Consider the following 9152-nt stretch of genomic DNA (forward strand, 5'->3'; position numbering starts at 1 on the left):
TGTATGGCATGGACTGTACTGAAATTGGAAAATACATGATGTAATGCTTCACTTAAATAGTAAATTAAGACATGAGTTGGTCTCCCTTTACTATTTGTGTGAATTCAAGAAGTAAATTCCCTGCCTTGAAATAAATAAATAAATAAATAAATAAACAAATAAACGTGTTCCACCTCCACAAATGACTCAGGTTAAAATAAATGTAATGATTGGATGTTGCAGTATGACAAAGTGTGTGTGTGTGTGTGTGTGTGTGTGTGTGTGTGTGTGTGTGTGTGTGTGTGTGTGTGTGTGTTAGGTGATAAAGCCAACTCACAGCTTGATTCCCTCCCTTGTTCACCCAGATAAAGACTAAAGAAACAGACGAGGCAGAGGCCTCTACGTATTCCTAGGCCTGCAGGTTTATTTCTTTCTTTTTTTCTTTTTTTTTTTTTTTTTGAAGAGCAGCCAGCAGCACAAGATATTTTGGTGTTCTATCAAATATTTCACTTGTCTTGCACTCGCAGCTCATTGACCCTTGTTCTAATCATTGTCAAATCAGACTCAGGATTATTTCATTTTCTGTATTCAGTTTACCTCACTGCACTGTGAAGCAAGCAATAACTTTGGAAGGGGAACCAGTAATACCTACAAATATAGATATAGTTCTAGAAGATTGAACGAAATTATTATATTGCTGTATTTAGGTGCAATGATATCACAGCCAAGATAGTGTTTGGCTTTTTGGAGAGCACTTTGCACTTTTTTTTAAATTTTATTTTGCACTGCCTGACAGAGTAAAAGCAAAGGAGAATACGGCAGAAGAGAATACAATGACTTGGTCAGAGTCATGAGGTTATATTTTGTTGTGGCTGTTTTTCAAGATCATTGTCTTTCAGGCCAGGCAGAGGCGGCTTGAATGAATATGCACTCATTGTACTGCACTGTACCTTATTATTACTCATTTTAGTGAGTTCAAGGTCTTGTTATTCCTTGTTGTTTGACACTGAAAAATAACACAAATGTTTTGTATTTCAACTATAAATTCGTCTTGTCTATATTGTAGTGAAGACTCCAAACCAATCTTGTCAGCCTGAGAGGAAAGTTAGAGTTCTGTATTTGTCTAACGCGCCGCCGACTTGTCCAGGAAGCCAGGAAGCACACTGACGACACGGGCTGCAGTTTAGGTGGTTTAATTGCTGCTTGCACAAAAACTGTGGCTGGACCAGGTGAGTGGCATGCACACTGACATGGGATAGCACACGGACATGCGGGTATGTGGCTACCGCAACGAACATGCGACTGCAACTAACGAACAAGTATACAAGTAAACAAGCGACAAGAGGTCAACAAAAGTTGTGGCACCCGCTCTCCTCTCTCCCACTGACTGCAGGTAAAACACGCCCTTTTGAAAGCTACCTGTCAATCACAGCCATTACCGCATGCGTCACGTCACCATAGAAACCTTAAACACTCAGTGACACATACACACACAATATTATGGCTCCTACATATATTGCAAATTTGTGATTTATTTTGTATTATTTTTTTCAAAGACTTAAAACATGAAGACTCCGATTACCCCCATCCGTGTCCCTAGTTCCGATTCCTCCCTGTCCGCTACCGAGTCTGTGTCCCCAGTTCCGATTCCCAATCCGCTTTCTGCTGGGCGCAATTCCGTCTCCCCCGTCCCCTGCCGAGTCTGTGTCCCCAGTTCCCATTCCCCCCGTCCATGTCCCCAGTTCCGATTCCCCGTCGGCTGCCGAGTCTGTGTCCCCAGTTCCGATTTCCAATCCGCTTTCTGCTGGGCGCAATTCCGTCCCCCCGTCCCCTGCCGAATCTGTGTCCCCAGTTCCGATTTCCAATCCGCTTTCTGCTGGGCGCAATTCCGTCCCCCCGTCCCCTGCCGAATCTGTGTCCGCAGTTCTGATTCCCCCCATCCCCTGAAGAGTCTGTGTCCCCAGTTCAGATTCCTTCAGGAACCACCCTGCTGCACCCCATCCTGGATGACGCCCCTGACCCTCCTTTGCTTTGGTCTGACTCTGGGAAAAGTCCCTCAGACCTCACCCCTCTGGACTGCTGCATTAGCATTTCCATCCAATCTCTTCACTGGCTGAGCATCCACTATCCCACTACCTTTATGCTTCCTCCTCAGTAAGCTCTGTCCCTCGCTGGATTGTCATGATGGGTTTTTGGTTCAGTGGTTAGATCGTTGGTTCCCTTCAGTCCTGGTTTACTTTTGGCTGCTTAGGTTTCTGCACAGTCCTTGTTTATGTTGTTAAACATAAGCCTTCAGTTAAGCTTGGATTGCTATTTCTGTTCTTAGGAAGCTCCTCTGTGAATTTTTGGAATAACTGGATTGGTTTGGTTTCTGTGCTGGTTGTTTCTGTAAATAAAATTGTTTGAAGTACACCTGTTCTGCTGTGTCTCTGTCCGTGCCTGAGTCTCTGAGTCTGAACCATGACAGTCTGCCTGTCCTCTTCATTTCTCTCCTTTTGACTCACAGCCGAAACAGCAGAAAGCCGCCACCTCTGAGCCTGGTTCTGCAAACATTTCTTCCTTTTAAATGGGAGTTGTTCCTTTCCACAGTCACTTATGTTTGCTCATGTGTTGGGTTTCTCTGTAAAAGTGCAGAGAAATTACTGTTTTGTATTTGGCAGTATATAAATCTGAATTGAAAAAATGTCATTCATTTTTTTGTTATTTTTTCCTGCTTGAAGACCAGGGAGCTCCAAAGTCAAGCTGTCTGCCTCATGGCTACATGACCTGGAAGTCTCATTCACTTACTGACTTTTTCATGTTTGAAAGCGCTATGCCTGAAGACGGTCTTCCTTCGCACAGAGAACCTCCTGCTGAACACTTTGAAACTCTTTTTTGGGTTTGTGATACTTTCATCACAGAAGAGGTGATGTAGTCAACAACCTCTTTTTCTTGCAATGTCATCACAAGGACAACCCTGTCTCGTGAGCCCCACTTTTTGCAGAGTGCCTTGAAAATTTGCTCGTCCATCTTTTTAACATTTTCAGGCGTGACAGAAATCTGCACTACTATGACTTCAGGCCAGACTTCCTGCAGCAGCCAGTCAATGGTTTTCTGACTATAATTTTCAATACGGGCCTGATTAGCCTTTTCAAAGATGGGTGACATCAGCTTGGACAGCACGAGACGAAGCCGTGCTTTGGAAACATTCTCCTGTTCTGTTTCTTCCTGTGTGTGACCAACAGCCTTGGCAGGATTAGCCACCTCAACCTCTGCTTGGGACTGATGGCACAGGCGACTCTGGCTTCTCAGAGGAATCTGAGTCCACTGGCAGTTCTGTTGTAATGGGTAGTTCCGGGTCTATGGGCAACTCTGGTTCCTCAGAAAACTCTGTTTCCACCAGTATCTCTGTTTTCTCAGGAAACTCTGTTTCCACAGGTGACTCTGTTTTCAAAGGTAACTGTGGTTCCACAGGTGACTGTGGCTTCTCAGAGGAATGTGGGTCCATTGGCGATTCCGTTTCAATGGGTAGTTCTGGGTCCACGGGCATCTCTGGTTCCTCAGGAAGCTCTGTTTCCACCAGTATCTCTGTTTTCTCAGGAAACTCTGTTTCCACAGGTGACTCTGTTTTCAAAGGTAACTGTGGTTCCACAGGTGAATGTGGCTTCTCAGAGGAATGTGGGTCCATTGGCGGTTCCGTTTCAATGGGTAGTTCCGGGTCCACGGGCATCTCTGGTTCCTCAGGAAGCTCTGTTTCCACCAGTATCTCTGTTTTCTCAGGAAACTCTGTTTCCACAGGTGACTCTGTTTTCACAGGCAACTGTGGTTCCACAGGTGACTGTGAAAACACAGCTCTGGAAACAGCTGTGAAAACAGCTGTGAAAATAGCTGTTATCACTTGTTGAGTGTCATGCAAAGTGAGCATCACCTTGCTCCAGCAGCTCTCATACCAAGTGCTCAGCCCCCATTCCCCCACACTGTAGTTCCTCTCTGCGGGAGACAGGGGTTTAGAGATGATGAAACCCCTCAGCGATGACAAACCCCAGGAATGACGTGGAAGCAGAGAAGAATTCGCATTTCTCCGCCTTGACAGACAACCGGTTCTCCAAGAGCCTCTGTAGCACCTGCCAGACATGGTTGACATGCTCCTCCTTGGATTTAGAGAACACCAGAATTTCATCAAGACACACAAAGACAAAAGTGTTTAGGAAGTCTCTCAGCACATCATTAATTAGACGTTGGAACACTGCTGGGGCGTTGGTGAGGTCGAAGGGCATGACCAGGTACAGAAAATGCCCCACTGGTGTCTTGAACCCCGTCAGCCACTCGTCTCCCTCTCGGATGCGAACCAGGTGGTACGCATTGCGCAAGTCCAGCTTGGTAAAGATGGTGGCTCCCTGCAGCAACTCGAAAGCAGAGTCCATAAGGGGCAACGAGTATTTGTCCTTGACTGTTATGTTGTTGAGCTGACTGTAATCGATGCACGGACGCAGACAGTCATCCTTCTTATCAAGAAAGAAGAAGCCTGCCCCAAGAGGAGATGAGGAGGGTCGGATTATTCCGGCTTTTAGTGCGTCCTTGATGCACACTTCCATAGCCTCCTTCTCGGGTTCCAAGAGGCTGTGGAGTCTCCCTAATTGCAAGGTCGCTCTTTTCACCAGCTCGATGGAATAGTCGTAGGGCATGTGAGGGGGTAACGACAATGTTCTGGATTTGCTGAATACAGGAGCCAAGTCATGGAACACCGGAGGCACCACGGAGAGATCAGAGGCCTCCTCGGTGGGCTGATGGATGGGCAGAGATGGAGAACAGGCCACAGAGCAGAGACAGTTGGTTCGGCAGGGTGTGCTCCATGAGACCACCCTTCCCCCAGTCCAGGAGATGAGAGGGTTGTGTAGCTGCAGTCAGGGGTATCCAAGGATCACCTCATGAGTGGATTGAGATAATATAAGAAAACTTATCTTCTCCAAATGGTTTCTGGAGGAAATTAGTGTTACTGGGACTGTACAAAACTGGAGGAAAGGAAGTTTGGCTCCGCACGGATCGATTGCACATTCGGCTGGAGCACAAGTGTCGATGGCGACCCCCAGCCTCTGCGCCAGCTTATCTGAGATGAAGTTATTATGAGCTTCCGAATCCACAACTGCCTTGGCCTGCACCTCCACTGACCCACATGACAAGGTGACAGGTATCAACAATTCCTTAAGGGGGTTTTGGCTCTCTGGAAACTCTGTTTCCGCCAGTATCCCTACAGGTGACTGAGGATTCTCAGAGGAATCTGGGTCCAGAGATGGAGAACAGGCCACGGACCGGAGACAGTTGGCTTGGCAATGTTTGCTCCATAAGACCACCCTTCCCTTGGTCCAGGAGATGAGAGGGTTGTGGAGCCGCAGCCAGGGGAATCCAAGGATCACCTCATCATGGGCCTGACGTAATACAAGGAAACTTATCTTCTCCATATGGTTGCCAGGGGAAAGTAGTGTTACTGGGACTGTACGAAACTGGAGGACAGAAAGTTCTTTTCCGGAAACACAGCGGAGACGTCCGGCTGGAGCACACGTGTCGAAGGCGATCCCCAGCCTCTGCACCACTTTCTCTGAGATGACATTCACACCAGCTCCTGAATCCACCACCGCCTTGGCCTGCACCTCCACTGACCCACATGACAAGGTGACAGGTATCAACAATTCCTTAAGGGGGTTTTGGTTCTCCAGACCCGCCAGGCGCATTATTATAAGTGACTGTATCACCACAGGTGACTGTGACTTCTCAAGTGACTCTGGCCCTTCAGGTATATTCAGATTAGGTTCTGGACCCTCGGGTGAAGTTGTGATTACCTGTTGAGCGTCATGTAAAGCGAGCATCGCCTTGCACCGGTAGTTCTCATACTGAGTCCTCAGCCACCACTCTCTCATTGAAAAATATTGCTTCACTTTTCCCTCAATATCAGGCTTTGTAGTACCAAAGACGTGCTCTTGAAAAATAGAGCCAATTTTGGGGAACACATTGACTTTTGGCATTTGAACCTTTTGGAATATAAGAACAGATTCAACATGCTCCAGCACTGTCAGCAATGACTTCTGGTCTTGAAATGGTGAGAAGTCACTGGTGTCCAGTTTTACTACAATATGGCAAATATACATTATTGAAAACGCCCAATCCAAAACGTTCATGATATTATCAGAAGCAACTTTCAGCGACTGTCTGTACTTCTGCTCTGGCTGCACATTTCCAGATATACTCCAGACATTTTGAGCCCTTAAATCCCTCAGAATATCATCAGCAAATTCTGAGGCTCTCTTTCTGACTCGAACGATCTTATATTTCACTTCCTGGTAATCATGATCAAGGATGTCATCGAGAACAGGAAAGGCAATTTCTTCAATAAATTCCCAGATGACAGTGAACATCTCTTTTGGCTTTGACAGGTTGAAGTGGTCTGTTGCTCCATCAGAGTCCCGTCCTGTCTCTCCTTCTGCCTCACTTCTCCTTAGTGTTTCTTTTTTTCCCAAAATACTATGTGACATCTCCTGAAGAATGTTCTCCATCATTTCTTCTGCAACTTGAAATGTCTTGTGCAGTTGTTCAGGTGGAGGTGGAGTGACAGATTGACCAAGAGTAGGATTTTCTGCTGCCCCTCCAGACTGAGCTGAATTCACACGTTCTGTGACTTCTTCAGCCAGAGACTGGACCAGGCTCCTTGAGATGTCAGCATAGTCTACCTGAGCATCAAAATACAGAGCCAAACTCTCAGGAAGTGTCGCAGTGAGAGAGTCCCTAACCATCTGCTCTGTCAGGCTAGCTGCACCATCAATCTTCTCAAAAAAGTATTTTGACAATAATTCAATAACGTTCATAACAAACTCTGCTAAAACTACTGTTGAAGCAAAGTCTCGAATCCCTGACTTCAACAAGTTCCATTGTCTCCCCGTTAACTGTTGTTTGAAGGTTTTAACCTCCTGACTGATCCTCCACTGCATTTCCCTTCGATTAATGTCCATGACTACTGTTGATGTGTTCTGAGTTCAGATCTGTGTTTTCTGTCCTCTGAATATCCTAGTTTGGTCTGTGTCTGACTCGTCTCTCTATCAAAGTAACAAGTGATAGAAATGACTTCACCCTTTAAAGTTTAACTTCAAAGTCATGGTGCCATCACACTATAGAACCCCCACATGAAAGGCACACTTGCATGTCTATGACATGAAAGTCACACTTGAAATACCAACAAATAATATTGTAGCGTTACGACACTGAAGCAAATACTGGGAACTACTTTTTCTTTTGAAATCACTATGCCTAGACGCCATATTTAGTAAGTAGTTCCGTCTTAGCAATCTTCGCATAAACAACTCAATCTCGTAATTTTGCATTAATATTTCACAGCGTGGTGAATGTGCAGATTATAACATGTCCACCAAAGTGTTTTGGGGGTTGTTGGATTTTGTATTTTATGAGTTTGACGAGGGGGAACAAAAATACCATTCACTTCCATTGTGTCCGTCCCGAAAACCTTCCCCGACTCACCTCTGAATAAACAACAGCTCGCCCTCACAAAAAAAGTAAGTATGCTGTTCCAAATGACTAAGGAATTGTGCTATATGGGCCAGTTTGCCAAAATGTTGAAGTATTGCTTTAAGACCCAAGTCTCACATAGCATCGTAAACCAGCCCCGCCAACTCCTCATCCACATTTGGATTTTGGAGCTGGGGTGGGTCTGGGGACAAGCAAATAGAAAGAGATTGCAGCTCGGCCATGAAACGGCCAAGCCAATCAGCGTTGCTGCTTTTTGTTTTCAATTTTTTTTGCGAATTCCGGTGGCTAAACCGGAAGTGGCGTCATCACTGAGCGTAGGAGATTACGGACTTCAACCATCGTCTGAAAGCTGCAATAAATAAAGTTACAGCAAAAAGACCAAGTATTACAACAATCAAGCAAGAGCAAGAGTCTGCGCCTGGTGAGTTTCTAACAGAAAAAGACGTTTTCGCGTGTCTTTGCGTGTAGAGAAGCTAGAGCTAAAGAGCTAAAGCTAACCCTTAAAGAAGCTAACGCATTTTAATGATGTATTTGTTTTGAAGCACGATTGGCTGAAGTGCGTTGTCAGTCAAAGGAGTAACCAACGCCCCCTGCATGGAGTTTGTATTGGCTTGTCCCCAGACCCACCCCAGCTACTAAATTCGGGAGCGTACCTATGTTCCCCGGGTCCTATGTTCCCCGGGTCCTACGTTCCCCGCTTTGTATGGACCGGGGAACATAGGACCCTTTCTCCACATAAGGGTCCTATGTTCCCCGCTTTTCTCTAAAAGGGTCCTATGTTCCCCGCTTTGTATGGGACTGGGGAACATAGGACCCTTTTTCCACGTAAGGGTCCTATGTTCCCTGGTGCTGCTCATTCCCTCAAGTCATTCATTAATTTCGGCATCTCCGTCAGCGTAAACCTCCAACCCCTCTCTCGTGATTAGCTGTGATTAAGGCAGAGTCCTCGAAATTTCTTATTTAATTTTTTATTAAGTTTTTATTAAATATTTTACTATATTTCACTGTTGTTTATATCAACTAGGTTGGTGCAAATGCACATCTGCGCAGTCCTCAAAAACCTACATCCGAGTGCGCTATGACACAGCGGGGAACATAGGACCCTTCTTTAGAAAGAGGGTCCTATGTTCCCCGGTATTGGTAGCGGGGAACATAGGACCGGGGAACATAGGACCCGGGGAACATAGGACCCGGGGAACATAGGGATGACCCCCTAAATTCAAATGTGGATGTGGAGTGGGCGGGTCTGGTTTGTCTCACATGGAGAGGTACCGGTATGAGCCTGTATAGTGTGTATAATGTGAGCGTTCATTTTACCTATGGGCGTGACTACTTCACGTTTATAGGACAGATTCTCCAGAATATTGAAAACAGTTTTTTTTTAGCCGTGACATCGTGTTGCATTGTATGAAAAATGCTTGTATTCTTAATCCCATATAATTAAAAAAAATCAAGCCTTTCACACAAATACATATTGGGAGTTAAAACTGATGTTTTGCTGTTAGAGCAGTTGAATTGTCTCAGACCTGCGCTCTTCTGAAGTGCTGAGTTTCCATGGAGCACCTGAACGCCGCATGCAGGAGGCTCGCTAGCAGCAGCTCGTCCGGAGAAAAGTGAAAGCCAACGCCCCACTGTCAGCTCCTCCGCCCGACCCTCCCTCT

Source organism: Salarias fasciatus, chromosome 20 (assembly GCF_902148845.1).
Source record: "Salarias fasciatus chromosome 20, fSalaFa1.1, whole genome shotgun sequence".
NCBI classification, from domain to species: Eukaryota; Metazoa; Chordata; class Actinopteri; order Blenniiformes; family Blenniidae; genus Salarias; species Salarias fasciatus.